General features: G+C 43.2%; 1 protein-coding gene across 1 annotated transcript in view; it reads right to left on the reverse strand.

Moving 5' to 3' along the window:
• The window catches only part of LOC126195525 (uncharacterized), a 237150-nt gene extending 228496 nt beyond the window's left edge, over positions 1-8654 (reverse strand). Inside the window, exon 1 of the mRNA XM_049934152.1 lies at positions 8601-8654. The gene's annotated coding sequence lies outside the window, so the exon portion shown is untranslated. The remainder of the gene's footprint in view (positions 1-8600) is intronic.
• Positions 8655-22609: the final 13955 nt, after the last annotated feature.

The following is a 22609-nucleotide window of genomic DNA, read 5'->3' on the forward strand; positions in this document are numbered from 1 at the left end:
GTTCTCGAAGTGGACCTATCAGGGTTTTGCATGTACTGCGACGCCATCCTTCCAAATATTGCCATTTAAGGTCCACGAGTATGTTACACTTTCGTATGAACTGTACAGAGCTGTTAAAATCCCAGCATTATGTCTCCTAATTCATTCGACGTGGTTGCCCTGTCGTGTGGTATGAGGTTTGTTTACGTGCGCACTGGACTTACACGGAGCTGTTCCATCCAGTCGAAGTCCTCAATAATACTGGTTTTGTGTGTTTTTCCCATTTAGTATACCTTCCTATCATTAACCCCTAAATGTTTAAATGGTGAGAAATATTACAGATTTCTAATCTTTAAGTCGGATACTATCGGTTTCTTTCTGTTTTCTAAAGGCGTAATATTGCATTTATCCACATTTAATGAATTTCAGTTCTCTTTAGTATGGCAAGTGGAAATTTTTTACAAGTCTTTCTGCATTTCTTTGCAATTGTCCTGCAACAATACTTCACTGTAGACAGTAGCATCATCAGCGAACAAACGATTACTGCTATTATTAACGATCGTTCGAAGGAAGGAAGACTAGTAAACATGGTCTCTAAATTGCATAACTTAAGAATTATGAGCGCTTGTCCATCACCGCTTCTGTGAAATACACCTCTTCTACAGAACAAGTGCTCGTAGCTCTTACTTTATGCATTTTAGAGTCCATGTTTAGACTATTTCCCTTCGAATGATCGTTCCTGTCATATCCTTGAATGCTGACCATTTCTCCTGACAGACCCTGTGTAACTATAGATTTTCTGTTATTTTGGTCCGCAAAATGATCAGTGTCAGCTACGAGAGCCAAAACGGAAAATGAGAGACATTTCAATTCTCTTTTGCTTTCAACGTTGCCAAAAAGCACTGTGGCGCAGTATCACCCGTGCGCGTACGCAGTTTCTTTTCCGGAAAGTCACACAGTGACAGAAGGTGAATAGTTAGCTCCTCGATTACTCGGTGAGATCCTTGATACCCTGCGTACAGACGTCAACATATGGATCACGGAACCGACTGCACATCGTCATTCTTTCGTTTTGGAATTAATATGTGCCACGTGTCCCACTTTTTCTGACTACCCGAAGACCGTTGGTATGCATGATAATAAGACCCTGGAGCACATGCTTCACGTTAGAACACGCGGCTAGCTGTTGAATAGTTCTCAAAGGTGCAGAACTTCGGATAAACCTAAAGTCTATGGGACATAGTTTCACAGTGGGCTTCTTACAGGCGACCTGACCGGTGCCATTCTTAGCCCTCTAATATTATGGTCAGTAACATTTGCAATTGGCCAACAGATACGAACTAATTTCTTCCCCATCGGAAACGCGTGTTACATCAGGATAGATACCCATGCTGCAAAGCCAAAATCGTGCGATAGTGGTTTTGGGGACATGCTAAGAACCGCACTCGTGCGTACTAGATCCAACGGATATTAGCTATGTCCCAGGACATCTAACACAGTTATGAGATCATCTCTTAGTAATCTACAGAACTCCGTGTTTTCGGTACAGCGCTCGGAGATAACCTCTCAGTAATATACGAAACTGCACAAGGTGAGCGTAGGCAGTTGATGTCAGCCACTTTTGACGATGTGTGAGTGTGTTCTATAAACCATACCACGAATAACGAGTAAGTGCAAGGGCTCGATCAACGCTCTGTTGAGTATGTATGGTGGTGTTGTCGTTGAGCAGTGTAAACGTCATTTATTTATTATCCTCGAAGTATGAAGTATTAGATAGGTTGATTTTGCGCCTGTTCCAGTGAAGCCTTACCTCAGACTAGAGCCATTTAAACTCTCACTCCCCGATTTTGTTACGAGCCTTCCATTTCCTTGTGCCCTCTTCAAATCGCAAAGCTTGTCAAGCAGCATTTCAATCAACGTACGACTTGCTAAAAAAGATCAACATACGACTTGCTAAAAAAGAAAAAGGAATCAAGTTCACTAATCACAGCTGAGGTTCTACAGGTGTCCCGTATTTATGTGATTTAGAAAATGTGCTGTGATTCGGACATTTCATTGTTTGATTCTTAGTACAGGGCTATTCCGATGTACATTTGCCGGAACTGTATTAGAAAATTACGAACAGAATGTTTAACGAATATAAACTTACAATTATTACGAGAGGAGGCTGAAAAGTAATGCACGCGTGGTTGTAGAACGCCACGTAAAGGACCTTCAGAAACGCGCCAACTGGCGTGTGGTAGCTAACTTCCCCTCTGTAAGCATGCCCAGTTTGAATGCGTCGCGTTTATCCAGTGTATTTTGCGTAGTGGAGTTATGGAGACAAGTAGCGCTCTCTCAACGCGAGTTATACAGCGGAATGTTACCGAATTTATAATAGGCGAAAATGTGACTCCTAAGACCGGCCGCGGTGGTCTAGCGGTTCTAGGCGCTCAGTCAGGAACCGCGCGACTGCTACGGTCGCAGGTTCGAATCCTGCCTCGGGCATGGATGTGTGTGATGTCCTTAGGTTAGTTAGGTTTAAGTAGTTCTAAGTTCTAGGGGACTTATGACCACAGATGTTGAGTCCCATAGTGCTCAGAGCCATTTTGTGACTCCTAGTGAGCTTCATCGTCGTTTAAAGGCTTTTTACGGTGACGATGCTGTTGATATGTCTACCGTAAATCGACGGGTAGTAAAATTTCGTGGTTGCGAGTCTGGAGAAGCTATAACTGTTGTTGAAACACGCAGGGGACGTCTGATCTCTGCCACAGACTGTAAACATCGCAAACTCGGCGACGATTTGATACAAAATGACCGGCGAATCAGTCAAAAGCGTATCGCAAACCATATTGGAATATCGAAGGACTTTGTCGGCTTCATTACTGAACGATTAGGATAGCGAAAAATCTTTGCCGGGTGGACTACCACGCTTTTTTACAGAAGGGAGCAAACAGCGTCGATTGGAATACTACGTGGCGGGGGAGAAGACTTCTTTTCGAAGACAGAGCGCTGAATGTCGACATCCGTCTTCTCCTTAGGTGAAAATATTCAGAACACAACTATGCGCAAAAAGAAAGAAATTGACTGTGTTTTCGGATGCTCGCCGAATTTATATGACGGATTATCTGGTACGACGGGAAACGGTTCTTTTTAACACATAGATACTCTAAAACACCTCCGACGTCAAATTTGTCGTGTTAGAGGCCTGGCGCCAATAATCTCGCAAGACTTCAACGCTCGTCCTCACACCTCGCGCGCAACTGAAGAGCCTCTGCGAAACCTGAACTTCGAACAGATTTCACACCTTCGTTGTTCCTCCGATCTTGCGACTTGAGATTTTTGTATTTTTGTTCTACTCAATAAAGACCTCAAAGGTAATCATTACACTTCGGACGATGAGATCAAGGCAGATGTGAATGTCCAGGAGCGTACGAATCATTCAGAGAAATATCGTCGATATGGGCTTTCGGAGCCGAAGGACCACTCTTGTACCCTCGATGACTGCACGACACAAAGCTTTACGCCTCGCCTTTGCCCGTCAACACCGACATTGGGCTGTTGAGACTAGAAACATGTTGCCTGGTCGAACAAGTCTCGTTTCAAATTGTATCGAGCGAATGGACGTGTACCGGTACGGAGGCAACATCATGAATCCATGAACCCTGCGTGTCAACAGGGGACTGTTCAAGCTGGTGGAAGCTCTGTAGTGGTGTGGGGCGTGTGCAATTGGTGCGGTAAGGGACACCTGAAACATCTACATACAACTCTGACAGGTAACACGTAGGTAAGCAACCTGTCTGACCACCTGCATCCGTACATGTCCATTGTGCTTTCCGACGCACTTGGGCAATTCCAGCAGGACAATGCCACACACCACACTTCCAAACACTTCAACTGGCTGCCAAACCCCCCAGACGTGAACATTATTGAGCATATCTGGGATGCCTTGCAAAGTGCTGTACAGAAGGGATCTCCAGCCCCTCCAACTCTTACGGATTTGTGGAAAGCCCTGCAGGATTCATGGTGTCAGTTCTCTCCAGCACTACTTCACACATTTGTCGAGTCCATGCCACGTCGTGTTGCGGCATTTCAGCGTGGTCGTGAGGGTCCTACACGATATTAGTCAGGTGTATCAGTTTCTTTGGCTCTTCAGTGTAGCAATGTTAAGTACAGCAACTGCAAGTAGTCATAGGTTTTTATCGGCCGATATTCCCTGTGGATAAGAGTCGAAATAGTGTCGACGGTCCTCGGAAACCGTCAATTTTTACATGTGATCATCTCGCAGTTATGTCATTGTCAGTGATGAGACGGCAGAAGTGAACGCGGCCAATCGTTGTTGCCTCACTGGGAGATTAAGCAGCGTGGGAAATGCTATAAACGTGAATTCACCATTTTTCTCTTTTTGTACAACAGGGCGTGTCGATATCGCTGTCGTACGATACGTTTCACTAGCTCGTTTTAAGCAAGCTTAAAGAAAAACCATAAAGTGACCTCGCGTTCTGGAGAGATTTCGAAAAACTACGTAACGCGCAAATCTGTGTGGTTGAGCCAGAATTTGAACTCTAAAAGGCATAGCCAGTGTCTCATGCTGTGGCATACCACATGGTCATTACTTCGTAATGGCGTAGTCAACACTACTGCAATTGCTTTCGACCTGCTTGTTAAGGCGACACTTCGACTCAACTTAGCAGTGTGTAGGGGGTGTATAGTCCGTAATTTCCTTTTGTTAATGGCGGGTAAAGTACTCTGGCTATTATTCGTCCGTTCTCTCCCTGAAATCCTCTCATTTTATTTCCCCTTTTACAGTGCGCCGCCGAAGCTGTGCATCGTCTTCATGTGTCATAGAAATGTAATATTTCAGCTTTCTAGTCTTGCTGATGATGCGAATTTGACACTGATTTAATTTACATCAGCCTTTTTGCAAAGTTCAATGTGACTGGAGCTATCTAAAATTTTACGGCGCAAGGTTATGGTATTCCCCTCGTCATCTGCGGAGAAAAGAGTTATACAGCAGTAATACAGTTGGAAATTAGAACAAAATGTAATCTCTCCAGATGTCCCCGCAAAATAAACATATCATATTTAGAAATAAGGATATATGAAAAAACAAATATCCACGCCTTATTTCGGAGCAGTCTGTCTACATTGGTCATAGACGAAATTGGCCGAATAGTGTCTTACATTGCACTGCTTCAGAGTTCATCTCTCAAGCGACCATTTAAGTCTCCGGCTTTGCCACCGCACTTCAGTGTGCTGGAGCAATATACTTCGCGCAACGAATGGTGGTGTTAGGGTGAAATTATACCTGTATCTAACATGATAGGTGTTTTTAAGTAACGATCATTTAACTCTTTAGTTAAGGGAAACAATGCAGAGAAAAGTCTCCATGGGCTTGAAAATGGGATTTAATTTTGTCAAATCTTACAGCGAAGATATCGGTTTTGCATCTGGTGATTAGCGATTCAACCAGTTCTCTACTACAGTAAAGAGTCTCAGAAAGATATCCGTCCATTATTTTCTTCAGGCGAGCCTCAGACATTCTTATAACTTTTCATCCAACTGCCGTCCTAACTTTCGCGTAAACGTCGGTGATTTCCGGCTAAACCTGTTCTCAGCAAGTCGACTTTATAGCCTGCGGATGTAGAACTGGAGATGTGGTTTTCAAGGAGGAGAGAGCACAAGTTTAATATCACTGCTAAGTTACGTCGGGGAATAGCGTTATACATAATCCTGCAAGATCGAAACTGATTCTTTCACTCTCGTATTAACTTCCATGTAGGAACGTATGAATATATACCAGTTGTTCTTGTTATTTTGCGTTTCAGTGCAGTTGCTTCTTGTATTCATGGGAACATCAGTTCTGAATTGGCTTATTTTATAACGTAATGATAAGTGAAAGTGTGGGTAACCATTTTTATGGCAACCCGAGAATTCTTTTTGTATTATCTTCTCTTTCGTAGTGATTATATCTCATTCTAAGATCCTCATTTTGTAATAGGCCATTGTGCACAGAAATAATTACCTCGAGAAATTTTAGACTCTGCGTAGTATTTAGTAACTACATAGATGCTGGAATTTTTTAAATAAATAAACGGTTGGGGAATAATATCACTAACTGTCTACTGCAGTGAACTAAAGAATGAAGACGTTATAAAATATATAAACTAAAAGAAAAAAAAAAGCTATGAGTAAGAACTTTAACGTTACTGAAACACATACTCGTTCAATATTTAAATAAACTTTTATGCTGTATAAAACATGAATAGTTTCAAAACTTAAACAGTAACTATGTTCGAAATGCGAGAGGTACTTATGTACACATGTTTGTATCTTTTATTGTGAAACGTTGCTACAAATGTGAGTTAAGTATGTTCTGATGTAACTACGACCTCTGCTTTATAAAGAGGTTAATCCTTATTTTTCGCAATGTGGAGGATTTTTTACAGTTTGTGTACAGGTGTACGAGAAAAATAAAAAGAACATTTGTAAAATTTGTTCACTCAAAGTTTTCCTAATGATGAGAACTGAAAAACGTCGAAGAAATTTTCTTTTCTCAACGTTTTTTGTTCGGTGTGGTTTTTCTTCTCGTGTTGATGTCTACTGCTGGCTTGTAGAAAACAATGGGTGATTGAAATAAGTACCTTGTAATACAGACGTACTTACAAATGGGTCATCCAAGCTTTGTACTTTTTCGATTTTTATCAAATGGTGTAGAACTTCCGAAAAGGTATGTTCTACTCACGGAAGTGAATTTCGTTTAGTTCTTTGTAAGGCTGAACAGAGATTCAAACTCACTCTGGAAAACATGGCGAAGTATTACACAGCTAAAAAGGGAAGTCCTATAAGGACTTTCTCGTGATACAGTGCATTGAGTTTTTGATCGCTGCGATGATGGAAACACGTATCGATGGGATTCGGAACTCGAAAAAATGGGGAAGTCAACTCGATTACAATTTGTCCTATACAGGCATACGTACACGAGAAGGTGATATGGCCAATCGTGTGCTGTTTGAAACCCTTAGAGAGGCTTTGGTAAAAGAAGACTTTGCTTCGAACCGATTGAACCATGTCTCGTCGTCCTCAGGTAACAATGACATATCGAAAGTTACACGAAAGTTTACTTCATCCCATTGACGTTTGTCCTTGTATTTCTGCTGGCGAGCAGCGTCTGTATCTGTTATATTACGGCACGTTACAACACATTTATTAAATTTAAGTTTTGAGTACAGTTCGTATTTAATTGTGTACACGCGAAATTGTTACTCTACGTGTACTCTGCTTTATTAGGAGTTGTGGTCCAGGCATGAATGGTGTTATTTTAAACTCACATAATACATTACTATTTCCTGCTACTGTGAAGAGGCTTACGAGAAAATTGCTAGCGTTGTAACAAGCCTTTCAGTCAAGACGAGAAGATGTTAAGGAAGTTAACCTGAACGTAGGTGAAAGAAAGGGTGTAAAATTTTAAAGAGCGCTGTCATGGAACCAATCAAATCTGTTGTAATGTATATGTACACACAGGCGACCAGTTTCGGTCAAGATCATCTTCAAGTCATGGCTTAACATTACATCAGGTTGTAGGACGGTTCCTGGCGTCAAATGCAGAACTGTCTTTAGTTACAGCAACTGTCACGTACACATACATTTATTGCCTTATACAATTTTCGTCAGCCCCCAATAGCAGACGTCGACAGGTCGTTGCGTTGCAGCTGCAAGCAACTAAGTATTTGCCTACAAGAAATTTTCCTTTTTAAGTGGCTGTTAATGCGTGACTTTACAGAGCACTTACGAAGCTGTGAATCACCTTCGTGTGTCACGGAAAAATATTATTTCAGCATTTTGTACTCGGTAATGAAAGGAATTACCCATTAATTTACAAGATCTTCGTTTTGCAAAATTCACTGACAGTTGAGAAATCTAAAATTTTAAAGCGCAATGTTATGATATTTTTTATCATTAACAGAGAAAAAAATCTATAACAGTAATAGAGTTGAAAACTAACAAAAGGATGTCGTATATCAGGTTTCGCCGCGGAATAAACGATCGTCTTCAGAAATAAGGAAAAAATGCACGTTTTGTCCTCAGAACAGTGTGCCTACATTTACCATAGACGAAATTCGCTGAACACCGAGAGATATTCATGTCTCACGTCGCAGTGATTTAGAGTTCGTCTCTCACGCGAGCATTGAAGTCTCTGGCTTCACGATCGGAATTTGGTATGCTAGACATAGATACGTAGAGTAATTGCCACTGGACCGAAACAGTTGTCTTACGAATAGGTTCTCGTGGTTCTGTGACGCCGTTCAGAAACACAACGAAACGTTGCAGTGCTGTGTACAGAAAATAATCTGCCTGTGTAACTGTCGAGAAATGCAAGCGGATGAATTTAGAGCGTCGGTATTGGGGTAGGGTTTGCCCTCGTGATGTATTTCGCGTTGGACCCTTAAAGACAGGATAGGGAGGGCGAGTATGGGCGAACTGAACACGGAAGAGAGTGCCCTGCGCAGGGCTGAGAGCCAGGGAAGCGCGTGTGAGGAGGGAGCGACGGGCGCCGGCGCCGCGCAGGTGCGCCGATGGCGGGCAGCGACCGCTGCGCTTCCGGCCGACCTTGGCACTGCGCCGCGCTACGCGGTACCCACCTGACTGCGGCTGGCCGTGACTCTGGAGATGCGGCAGGGGCTGTCCTGTGGCTGCGGCTGTGGCTGCGGCTGGGCTGGTCGGCGCTCCTCCGCGGCGCAGCAACACACACTGGTGGCCGACGCGCCGGCGTCGCCAACTTTTCTTGGCGCGCCGCGAGCGGCCCGGGGTGGGGGTCCGAACCGCTCGGCGACGCGCTCGCTGGTTGGTGCGCTCCTCATTGTTGGGGCCGCGTTTGTTGGCGTCAGCTGGCCAATCGCGGTGTGCCCGCGATCCCCTTACACTGGCACTTCCCATAAGCCCCCAACCGCCTTGGCCACCTATTCTCGCTAATCCCTTTTGCCGACGATGCAATCGCGGGCAATGTCTGCGCCGGAGGGGGGGGTGTGGGAGGGAGAATTTTTCCTTTTCCTCTTGGTCAGCTCCGACAGCGGGTGTTTCTCTTTTTGGGGCCGATGTCCCGCCCCTGACGCCCACCTCCAGACACGTGACGGTCGGACGCGGCCGCTGGGAGAAGGACCTGCCGTCTCGCACGTGCGTTTTGTTGCGGGGAGATAGGTCTTCTCCGCAGCCTTTATTATGACAGGGCCAACTTCGCAAGGATCATGCCGAGAGGCCTTCCAGTCTTGACGGGGACAATTTTCTGCGGTCCCCCAAGTTCCGCGTTCTCGCCTCCAGATATGAGAGTCATCGCCAGGTGCTCAGCAGCAGGTGAAAATCACACCATTTAACGGAAACCCTCCAGTTCACTTTATTTTACTTGTTCATGGTATGAAACCGAGCGAGATGATGCAGTCGATTCAGGACGCTGAACTTGGGTCAAGTTGTTGCTGATTTTCCTTAAACAGCTTGACGTGAATGTTTGGATGATTATATGTTTTGTGGATTCATAGCGCAACTGTGTTACGATATCAGTACAGAGGGTATGACGCATCACTCGTCCAAGTACCTGATGTATTTAAATTAAAAAAAAAGAACATGTTTCAGGAAGACTTAATCGCATTTCCAAGTACGTAACTGTATTATGCCACGAGGCACTATCAAAAGTGTACAGTCACAAAAAGTGCATTGTCAAACATAGATAATTATAGATGTCATAATATAACGATCATAAATACTGGTGGCGCTTAATGCAGAACTGACAGAGTGCAACGAGGGTGTTAACACTGGCATGAAAACTTAGAAAGGGCCCAGTCGATGATGTCTTCCTTTCATCCATCTGTCTCCAACTGATCTATCACTCCGCCTCCAATGACCTCAAAGGGGAAGGTATGAGACACGACCAGCCGATTCGGCTCTTACTTGGCAGGTCGCTCGTGCACAACCTAAAATGTACGAATATAAGGGATTTTGGATCAACATCACCCCCCATCCCATCCTGCTTCCTCCCTCTCCCCGGTCTTTTGAGAAAACCATCCCTAAAGTTTATGACATGCAATCGTCTCAAAATTGCTGGGACCCATAAACAGTTGAAAATTGAGCAGTTTTCATCACCATATATGTGACGATGAAATCAATGAAACAATCGTTTACGACTGCCGCTTGCTCGGTACGCCAACTTCTCTTTTTTCTCTTACTTTTTTCTCTCCTAAGTTGTCTGTTTCGCCGTCGTTTTGTCTTCATCAATTCTGTGGAGTTGTCGCATGATATCTTTAAAACACACTATCATTAACTTCCGAGGTCATCAGTCGCCTAGAAGTTAGAACTACTTAAACCTAACTAACCTAAGGACATCACACACATCCATGCCCGATGCAGGATTCGAACCTGCGACCGTAGCGGTCGCGCGGCTCCAGACTGTAGCGCCTAGAACAGCTCGGCCACTTTGGATGGCTCATATTTCCCATAAATAGCTATATTACCGTGACATTCCCTAAATGAACAATGGAATGGTCTCGTTTACAAATATACCATCGCACTAACAGCATAAACTGTATATCTATCTGCTTACTTTTAAGGCATAAGTATTGCTCCAACTTATACCTGGAACAGATTGATTTTAAGAAACCCCTTCTCTGAAAAACTTTGCTGTCCTCTAATTACTTCTTTCACTCTCTGTATCTGAATTTCTCTCTCTCTCTCTCTCTCTCTCTCTCTCTCTCTCTCTCTCTCTCTCCCCTCCCCCCTTCCCCCTTCCCCCTCCCCTTCCCCCTCCCCTTCCCCCTCCCTCCCTCTCCCTCCCCCTCCCCCCCCCTTTCTCTCTCTACCTCCATCCTCCCGTTCATATTTTCTACGTAATAATTTAGTTATCTGCATATTTCCTTAGATACTTTTCAAATGAACAATAACTCAATAGATATACCGAAATAAAACCAAGGTATGTACCCCAAGTCAGCCTGATATTACATATATCTCTTTATACTATTAAGAGTACATATGTCTGTAAAGCTTTAGTACAGTATCAGTATGTTACTCCAGCATTGGTTATATCACAGAACACATTGAAGCTTAACAGACTTGTAGCTCTAAAGTATCCAAAACTTAGCTCTGTTTCAGGCAATCCTGTCAGTCTCTATCTCTGAAAACCAGCCAGAATTGTTATTTATTAGTAATTTTACCACTGTTGGCAGCATAATTATTGTACTTAAGGTTTTGAAGCATGTCACGTGATTGTATGAACGAGTATGAAATTTAAACTACATAAACTTCACAGAAATAGTTTTGTATACCACTCGAAATATTTATTTTAAGGCCTGTATGCATCATCTGAACCAAAGACCTTCACAATCCTTTAAAACTCATTCTGAAATAATAGTGCTGTTTTGCCATATATTTTTTGTACAGTGAAATAATGTTTCTGTTTTGCTATAAGATTTTATGTTCTTTGTAACTAGTAGTTTCCAGACACAATTTTTGTATACAAAGTATCTCATTCTACTTGTGATGTATTACGATAGAGAAAGGGGCCTGTGCACCACTGGAGGTATTCTATTTTAGTTGTTTCACTTTCATATTTATATATACGTTTAGTTTTTAATCAGAAACCTCCCCAAAACCATGCTCTGAAACAGTTTTTTTTTTCCTTTCTCCTCTAGACAGTACCATAGGTTACCTCAAATTAATAACGCAACACGTTCTTGCTGTACCGACACATGTAAATCCGCCTGATGATGAAGATTTAAACCTTGCAAACGCGTTGTGGATGTAAATAAACTGACTGGTAACAGTAAACTTGTTCTTTCATTCGAAAAAAATCACCAGATTCTAATTGTTCGAAATTTGCTATGGTAAATTGGTACATCGGTTTCATACTCGGTTATCAGTAAACAGGAAAAACACCTGTTATAAGCGAAACGTAACAAAACAAATGCCATAAAATACTTGTATTGGTTTTAACCGGTTGGTTTTTCCCATCCCTATTGTAGCCCCATGCTACGGTATTGTGGCACGGTAATTTCATGTACATCAAAACAAATATTTAAATTATGCACTTAGACAGTTCGGATCATATGCTCTTTCGAGCATAAAAGTGGATCGAAAAGCGTCTAAATGTCATACTGCGTAACTTAAAGTAATTCAGGAATTGAAGGCGGAATTTATGCATTACCATGAGTCGAGTCTTCCTTCCTTTCACCGGAGGTTGTTACCGGAATATTCGCGTCCCAGAATGTGAGAAGTTATTTACTGACTTTCTATATAACATGTTATTTTAACTCTAATTTTTACAGATCATATTATTATGCTTCCATTTGCAGATGATATGGTAATATGGGGTAATAAAGAGGTAGATGTACAGTTACAACTCGATGCGTGGAAGGAAATAATGAAAAGGTACGGATTAAAAATAAATAAAGATAACAGTGAAGTAATGGTATTTGGAAGAGAGAAAGGGATCAATGGAAATATTACCTTGGATGGAGAACCCCTCAAAGTGGTAGAAAGTTTCACTTATTTAGGGAGTGAAATATCTAGGGATGGAAGAATAACTAACGAAATTAATAGGAGGTTACAGAAGGGAGGCAATTTCTACCAAACCATAAAAAACCTGATTTTGAAGAAGGAAGTTTCAGAAAAAGCAAAACTCCTTAAGTGTGAGAATTATTACTTCGCTATTGTCACCTATGGTGGAGAAACACGGACAATGACAGAAAGGGACTGGAGCAGACTGCAAGCAGGGGAAATGAAATTTCTCAGAGCAGTTAAGGGTAAAACAAGAACGGACAGAGTAAGGAATGTAGAGATTAGAAAGCACCTTAAACAAGAAAGTATGAGAGGAGAAATTGAGAAAAAGAGATTAAGATGGTATGGACATGTTAAGAGAATGCATGGTCAGAGACTCCCCAAAATTATGGAAGAACTAAAGATGGATGGGAAAAGACCTAGAGGGCGCCCAAGAACACGGTGGAAAATGGGAGTGAGAATATCTGTGGAAAGGAGAGGTGTGAGCTGGCAGCAAGTAGAGGAAGAAAAGTGGTGGGAGGACCGAGCCAAATGGAGAGGACTCGTCAGCACCCAGACCCGGCAGTAGCTGGAGCGGGATTCGGATGTAGATAGATATTATTATGCTTCCACTGTGGCATTATTGGCCATGTTAGAGACAGGAAGCATCTTAGTTTCACAAGAATTGGGTGGAAGTCGACACTATCTGTGGTGTAAGAGTTGTTTAAGCATTGCTGAGAGCGACAAGGCAAATAAAAACTGCTACCGAGGGTATAATTTTGCAGTGGCTTCGTCACTCGCTAAATAAATGTTGTGCAACTAACAGCCTGTTGGAAGTCTTTCTATATAACGTCACTGCGTAGACTTGCTTGTCAATTCCGTTGGTTACTTATTTCAAGCAGCATGTCACTTGTCTTCACAAAAAAAGGCTGAGTCACGCGGAATCGAACCCAAAACTTGTGCTGTAATAACCAGCAACACAAACCACTAGAACAAAGAAAAGGAGTCGTTGCAGATAAATAATGGCGGATTCAAGCAACGATGGACAATGATTTTCAAATGGGGAATTCGGGACATATCCGTAGGATTGGGGGTGGGCTGTAAAATCCTTTGAGGTTCAGTGGATTCGTGGACAGCGTCCCAAGGTATGGATATTCAATTTTGTTTACGTTTGCTATCCTGACATTGTTTTCCATGCGAAGTTGTAGGGTCCGGGAGGCAACCAAATCACGCAGTAGTTCCATGTTATACTTCGAGTGTAGTGATTTACAAGTAATAACAAAAAATGCTGCTACAGCAACACAGTTGCATTTTCTTGGCGATATTCACAGTTGCCAACATGTTGGACCTCTTGAAGTGATTAGTTTCTCTTACTGCTCGGGCAAGGAGGGAATGTAGCAAAGTTCACTGAAGCACGAGTCAGAATACCAGCACGAAAATCTCGCTTTCACTGATGTTAATTTCTTACCAGTTGGGAAGTCCAGCTTTCTTTTTTCTATCATTGTTTCTGTAAGTAATAGTGATGTGCTATATTTTTGCATAGAATGTTTCCTCAGAGTCCGTGGCGTGTTCACAGCGACAGTGTTAACAACCGGATGTCACTTTATTGTAGTAGGATTACCCAGGAAGCCATGGAAAATTGTAATCATTGCGTAAATAAATAGGTCCACATGGGAATTGAATAGATTTGTTGCCGTCAAGAATTCGATCCGCCAACAACAGCGATATTTTGGTTAATTCACCATTCAGACGAAAATCAGGAATATGCTTCAGCTGAATCATCATTTACATGAATGACATTCTTGTCTGAATCGTCTATTCGTGCCAAGTGAATCTGCTGTAGCGCCCCTGGGGTATTATTCTTGTGCTATGTCGTGAGTGGTCGTTGTCGTTTACACGTCAGCATCAAAATTGTGTATGTTGAGACAACCACCTGCTGTGCCGTTTGACACCTGAATGGTGAAAGTGACGTTACGAGGTAACAACTATTTTACGAAAATCGAAATACGGCAACAGAAAGTAGGAACATGCAATGATAATGCAGTTAATGATAAAAGCAAAATTCGTAGTGGATGTTCTTGACAAAGGTCGTACAATATGTTCCCCTCTCGTCTGATAACTGAAAGAAGAGGAAAAGTGTCTTCCAAACATTTCAGAACTTTTACGTTTGTTTACTCTTGAAAGTATACTATGAGGCGCCAGAGAAACTGGTATAGACGTGTGTATTCAAATATAAGGATATGTAAACAGGCAGGATACAGCGTTGCGGCCGGCGACTCCTACATATGACAGCAAGTGTTTATCGCTGTTGTTAGATCGGTTACTGCTGCTACGACGGCATGTTATCAAGATTTAAGTGAGTTTGAACATGGTGTTATAGTCGGCGCCCAAGCGACGGGACACAGCATCTCCGAGGTAGCGATCAAGTGGGAATTTTTTCGTTCGACCATTTCACGAGTGTACCGTGAATATCTGGAATCCGGTAAAACATCAAATCTCTGACATCGCTGGGGCAGGAAAAAGATCCTGCAATGACGGGACGAACGACGACTGAAGAGAATAGTTCAACGTGAGAGAAGTGCAACCCTTCCGCAAATTGCTGCAGATTTCAATGCTGGGCCGTCAACAAGTATCAGCGTGCGAACCGTTGAACGAAACATCATCGATATGGGTTTTCGGAGCCGAAGGCCCACTCGTATACCCTTGATGACTGCACAATACATAGCTTTACGCCTCGCCTGGACACGCCAACACCGACATTGGACTGTTGAGACTAGAAACATGTTGCCTGGTCGGACGAGTCTAGTTTCAAATTGTATCGAGCGGATGCACGTGTACGGGTATGGAGACAACATCATGAATCCATGGACCCTAAATGGGAGCAGGCGACTGTTCAAGCTGGTGGAGGCTCTGTAATGATGTGGGGCATGTGCTGTTGGAGTGATATGTGACCCCTGATACGTTTAGATACGATTCTGACAGGTGACACGTATGTCAGCATTCTGTCTGATCCCTGCATCCATTCATGTCTGTTGTGCATTCTGATGGACTTGGGCAATTACAGCAGGACAGTGTGACACTTCACACGTCCAGAATTGCTACGGAGTGGCTCCAGGAACACTCTTCCGAGTTTAAACACTTCCGCTGGCCACCAAACTCCCCAGAAATGAATATTATTGAGCATATCTGGGATGCCTTGCAACGTGCTGTTATTCATAGTGTCAAGTCCCTCCAGTACTACTTCAGACATTAGTCGCCTCCATGCCACGTCGTGATGCGGCACTTGTGCGTGCTGGCGGGGCCCCTCACGGTATTAGTCAGGTGTACCAGTTTCTTTGGCTCTTCAGTGCATAATTACAAGAACATCAAGCAATACAGGATGTCCCAAAAGAGCACCGAATTTAGGCAGTTTCCTCGTACAGAAATAAGTGAAAAATGTGTAGTTGTAGTGCAAGCTGTTTGATTATCCCATTTTTTTTGGGGTGGGGGGGGAGGGGGGGAAGTACGACCAAAAGAAGAAAAAATGTCTAGTAAACATGGGGTCTAAAATGCATAATTCAAGTGCTATGACCACTTCATCTTCGCTAGTGTGAAACACGTCTCTTGTACGGAACAAGTGCTCGTAGCTACTCAGGAATGCATTTTAGAGCTCATGTTTACTAGACATTTCTGTGGGTACTAACTCCCAACATATGATAAGCAAGGAGCTTGCAGTGGAAGAGATGTGTTTCATAGTATCGAAGATGAACAAGTGCCCATATCTCTTGAGGTATGCACTTTAGAGCCCATGTTTTTGTTTATTAGACTTTTTTCTTGTTTTTGTGTAAGGGACCCGGCTCTAAAGTTTGTCGGTTGTGTCTTCTTTCATTCCAAGTGCCGAATAACACCGAAAATTATTTTTCTCGCTAAAGAGATTTTACTTTCTCACCTTTGAAACAATTTTCACTACAAAAACGTTTATCTGTTTGTAAGTAGGCTAGGCTGTTTAGGTTTTTTTATTGGTAACGCCACCTTTGTATGAAAATCACTGGCTGTGCTGTGTGCAGCCTGTGGCTGCTTTGCATTGTTGTAATACTCGCCACTGTAGTGTTAGGCAGCTAGTTGTGAACAGCGCGTAGCGTTGGGCAGTTGGAGGTGAGCCGCCAGCAGTGGTGGGTGTGGGGAGAGAGATGGCGGAGTTTTGTAATTTGTCATGAACTGCTATATATATGATGATATCAAGGTAAATACATTGTTTGTTCTCTATTAATATCTTTCATTTGCTAACTATCCCTATCAGTAGTTAGTGCCTTCCATAGTTTGAATCTTTTATTTAGCTGGCAGTAGTGGCGCTCGCTGTATTGCAGTAGCTTGAGCAGCGAAGATTTTTGTGAGGTAAGTGATTTGTGAAAGGTATAATTTAATGTTAGTCAGGGCCATTCTTTTGTAGGGAATTTTGAAAGTCAGATTGCGTTGCGCTATAAATATTGTGTGTCAGTTTAAGCACAGTCGAGTATAAATTGTTCAAAGGGGACGTTTCATGTTTAAATTGTTTGTATGCATAGTGAAGGCCTTTTCTTTGTCCAGGTATTGTGGAACGTAAATAGTATTTTGCTTTCAGATATTTCGTCTATCTTGTGGGAGAGCACTCATACGAAAAATACCAGGCTTTTGTGCATCCATTCCAGTGTGTCGCGAATATAAAGCAAACGACAAAGTAAAGATTAAGAAGTCAACAGAAGTACGAAATCCATTACCATAATAGGAAAAAACTCGGCGAGAATAGGTTCATGTAATAAGATGGAACACCTGCAGCCGTCCTTTTGATGCAATTTATTATATAGCTGCAAGTTTCGTTGATTCAGTACACCATCTTCTTGCCTTAACTGACGCTGAAGGATCCCATCAGCGACCAACATCTATGAACTGGTTTCCGTAGAGTGTAACAGCGATGATGTGTCTGCAGCCGTGCTGCCAAGACTGTAGACACAACATCGCTGTTATAGTTTACAAAAACCAATTCATATATGTTGGAGACTGAGGGGATCGTATGTACGATTGGAGTTCACCCCCTCAGCGTCAGTTAAGGCATGAACATGGTGTAGTGAATCACCGAAACTGGTAGCTATATAATAAATATCATCGAAAGAACGATTGCAGGTGTTCCATTTTATTAAATAAGTGAGCGGCCGTTCCCTCAAGCCTCCAATCAGAAGGATGGACATACAAAAGGATGTTAACAGACGACGTCACAGTTACTGGTCATGTGCAGTTTGGATCATACGCAAGATTTTAGAACTCCAGATTCGGCACAGTCAATTGATCACTCACGCTATCCGGCCGTGGCGTACCTCATCTTGATCTCTGAGGCGGCATGAAGTGACCTTGACCCGCCTCCGAACTGTGCAGTGTCCCCTCACACTAGCGATGGGATGGGAAAAACCAACCGGTTAAAAGCGATACTGGTGTTTTGTGATATTTGTTTCGTTTAGGTTGTAACAGGTATCTTTCCTGTTCGATGACAACCGACTATAAAACCGATGTATCAATTTGCCATAGTAATGGTGCTAAAATTTTTGGTTTTAGATAAAACGTTTTTTTAAAAAAACTGATGTGGTAGGCTTTCTGGGCTTCAGGAATATTGATATCGTGTTTGAATGATATTATTTCTGATGAAAGAACTCAGTTCCAGATCAGCACATTATGCGTCGTTGATATATGATCAGATTGGACAATAAATATTCGCCCTTGGATTAATTCGTTATTGCAGTTTTAAATTACAGGTTAAAAATTACGTTCCTAATTTTGCCTATAATCTAAATTGTTAATATTTAAATTTTTTACGAGAGCATTTTTGGCTTTGTCAGCGAAAAGTCAATTGCATCCAAATTCCCGTTACAAAGTAAATATATACATTGATAAACCAAATCATTATGTCCACCTGCTTAATAGCTTGTTTGTCCGTCTTTGGAACGAAATACATAACTGATTCTGCTTATCAGGGATGAGATTTGTGGAGGTATGTTGCATTAGATGTCTACGCACAGGTCATGTAATTCGAATAAATAACGGGCCGCTGATTTGCGTACGCGGTGATGGCGATCGATAGCGACCCAGATGGATTCCATAGAATTTACATCAGGCGATTTGGTCGCCGAGACGTCAACGAGCGTTCACTATAATGCTCCTCAAACTACTGTAAAACGGTCCTGGCTCCGAGACATTGACAATTACACTGCTGAAAGATGACATCGCCGTCGGGGAAGACATCAAGCAAGAAGGGATGCAGGTGGTTCGCAGCTGTCAGCGTGTCTTCGATTACTACCAGAGGTCCCATGTAAGCGCAGGAGAATGTCTCCCATAGCATAATACTGCTTTCACCAGCCTGCGTCCGTGGCGCGCTACACGTTTCGAGCGGCTGGTTGGTTCAAATGGCTCTGAGCACTATGCGACTTAACTTCTGAGGTCATCAGTCGCCTAGAACTTAGAACTAATTAAACCTAACTAACCTAAGGACATCACACACATCCATGCCCGAGGCAGGATTCGAACCTGCGACCGTAGCGGTCATGCGGTTCCAGACTGAAGCGTCGAGCGGCTGTTCACCTCGATGAGGGCGTTTGTGGAGACGATCCTCGACCTAGTGTAGCAAAAATGTGATTTACCAGAAGAGCCGACACGTTTCCATTAATCGACTGCCGAATCCCAATGGTCCCGTGCCCACTGCAATCGTAATTGACTATGTTGTTGGGTAAACATGTGACCACATGGGGGGGAGGGGGGGGGGTCTGCTGTGGAGCTTCATGTTCAAGAATGTACGATGAACGATGTGGTCCAAAACACTTGAGCGTGCACCAGCATCGTGATCTTTCGGCAGAGATGCCACATATCGCCATCTGTCCTACTTTCCAGAGCACACAGGCGTTCGAACCTCCGTTCTGTGAAGGGTCGTGGACGTCCAGCCATTTAGCGCCTAGTGATAGTTTCACTGTCCTCCTACCCCTTTCCGTCGATGCTCACGACAGTAACACGTGAACACTCTAACAGCTTCGCCATTTTCGAAATACTCGTTCACAGGCTCTGGGTAATAACATGCTGCGTCCCAGTTGCAGCCCATATCGTCGCTAGCGCGATCCCCTGTCCGTGTCTGCTCCGCTTACACACTTTCGTCAGCATCCAGCTCGCGGTGGACAGTGGTCATAATATATGAAGATAGTAACTGTTCTCCAAAGAACACATATCACTGATGACCGTGCAGCTTCTCTAGAATAAATGATAATTAAATATCATTTATTCTAGAGAAGCTGCACGGTCATCAATGGTAGCTGTTCTATCGAGAACAGTTAACTATCTTCATATACAGGGTGTTACAAAAAGGTACGGCCAAACTTTCAGGAAACATTCCTCACACACAAAGAAAGAAAATATGTTATGTGGACATGTGCCTGGAAACGGTTACTTTCCATGTTAGAGCTCATTTTATTACTTCTCTTCAAATCACATTAATCATGGAATGGAAACACACAGCAACAGAACGTACCAGCGTGACTTCAAACACTTTGTTACAGGAAATGTTCAAAATGTCCTCCGTTAGCGAGGATACATGCATCCACCCTCCGTCGCATGGAATCCCTGATGCGCTGATGCAGCCCTGGAGAATGGCGTATTGTATCACAGCCGTCCACAATTCGAGCACGAAGAGTCTCTACATTTGGTACCGGGGTTGCGTAGACAAGAGCTTTCAAATGCCCTCATAAACGAAAGTCTAGAGGGTTGAGGTCAGGAGAGCGTGGAGGCCATGGAATTGGTCCGCCTCTACCAATCCATCGGTCACCGAATCTGTTGTTGAGAAGCGTACGAACACTTCGACTGAAATGTGCAGGAGCTCCATCGTGCATGAACCACATGTTGTGTCGTACTTGTAAAGGCACATGTTCTAGCAGCACAGGTAGAGTATCCCGTATGAAATCATAAAGTGCTCCATTGAGCGTAGGTGGAAGAACATGGGGCCCAATCGAGACATCACCAACAATGCCTGCCCAAACGTTCACAGAAAATCTGTATTGATAACGTGATTGCACAATTGCGTGTGGATTCTCGTCAGCCCAGTGAAAATTTACAATTTGATCACGTTGGAATGAAGCCTTATCCGTAAAGAGAATATTTGCACTGAAATGAGGATTGACACATTGTTGGATGAACCATTCGCAGAAGTGTACCCGTGGAGGCCAATCAGCTGCTGATAGTGCCTGCACACGCTGTACATGGTACGGAAACAACTGGTTCTCCCGTAGCACTCTCCATACAGTGACGTGGTCAACGTTACCTTGTACAGCAGCAACTTCTCTGACGCTAACATTGGGGTTATCGTCAACTGCACGAATTGCCTCGTCAATTGCAGGTGTCCTCGTCGTTCTAGGTCTTCCCCAGTCGCGAGTCATAGGCTGGAATGTTCCGTGCTCCCTAAGACGCCGATCAATTGCTTCGAACGTCTTCCTGTCGGGACACCTTCGTTCTGGAAATCTGTCTCGATACAAACGTACCGCGCCACGGCTATTTCCCCATGCTAATCCATACATCAAATGGGCATCTGCCAACTCCGCATTTGTAAACATTGCACTGACTACAAAACCACGTTCGTGATGAACACTAATCTGTTAATGCTACGTACTGATGTGCTTGATGCTAGTACTGTAGAGCAATGAGTCGCATGTCAACACAAGCACCGAAGTCAACATTACCTTCCTTCAATTGGGCCATCTGGCGGTGAATCGAGGAAGTACAGTACATAATGACGAAACTAAAATGAGCTCTAACATGAAAATTAAGCGTTTCCGGACACATGTCCATATAATATCTTTTCTTTATTTGTGTGTGAGGAATGTTTCCTGAAAGTTTGGCCGTACCTTTTTGTAACACCCTGTATAGTTAAAGGCTACCCAACCATTGATCTTCGTATGAGCGATTGCGCACAGGTTGCCCGAACTCTTACGGGAATCGTCACCTCAGGGGCCGCGATTAATGAATGGATGGACAAATATCTATTAGGTACATGTAAATTGTGGACAGTTGGAAGTGTGGGTCTCACGGGAAGTGTGCAAGGGATGAGTCCCTGCAGTCGCGCTATCTGTGTAAAAAAAAAAAAAAGTTCAAATGGCTCTGAGCACTATGGGACTTAACATCTGAGGTCATCAGTCCCCTAGAGCTTAGAACTACTTTAACCTAACTAACCTAAGGAGATCACACACATCCATGCCCGAGGCAGGATTCGAACCTGCGACCGTAGCAGTCGCGCGGTTCCGGACTGAAGCGCCTAGAACCGCTTGGCCACCGCGACTGGCTCAACTGTGTCCTCGGTGGCTCAGCTGGATAGAGCGTCTGCCATGTAAGCAGGAGATCCCGGGTTAGAGTGCCGCTCGGGACACACATTTTCAGCTGTCCCCGTCGATGTATATCAACAACACCTGTGGGCAGCTGAGGGCTTCAATTAATTATCAAGTAGTCATAATGTTTTGGCTGATCAGTGTAGTCAAAAAACAGCTTTTTCATTCGAAATAGTAAAATAAAAAGAACGCTACAAATTTTACACAAGACGTTATTATTTGTGTGCCACATCTACGAAATAATAAAAAAATGGAAGGTATGGCATGAATAATAACTTAAAAACATAACAATTCATTCATATTTTATAATGTTGTTGTTGTGGTCCTCAGTCCTGAGACTGGTTTGATGCAGCTCTCCATGCTACTCTATCCTGTGCAAGCTTCTTCATCTCCCAGTACCTACTGTAACCTAAATCCTTCTGAATCTGCTTAGTGCATTGATCTCTTGGTCTCCCTCTACGATTTTTACCCTCCACGCTGCCCTCCAATGCTAAATTTGTGATCCCTTGATGCCTCAAAACGTGTCTTACCAACCGATCCCTTCTTCTAGTCAAGTTGTGCCACAAACTTCTCTTCTCCCCAATCCTATTAAATACCTCCTCATTAGTTACGTGATCTACCCACCTTATCTTCAGCATTCTTCTGTAGCACCACATTTCGAAAGCTTCTATTCTCTTCTTGTCCAAACTGGTTATCGTCCATGTTTCACTTCCATACATGGCTACACTCCATACAAATACTTTCAGAAACGACTTCCTGACACTTAAATG

The sequence above is a fragment of the Schistocerca nitens genome, chromosome 7 (genome assembly GCF_023898315.1).
Source record: "Schistocerca nitens isolate TAMUIC-IGC-003100 chromosome 7, iqSchNite1.1, whole genome shotgun sequence".
In the NCBI taxonomy this organism is placed as follows: Eukaryota; Metazoa; Arthropoda; class Insecta; order Orthoptera; family Acrididae; genus Schistocerca; species Schistocerca nitens.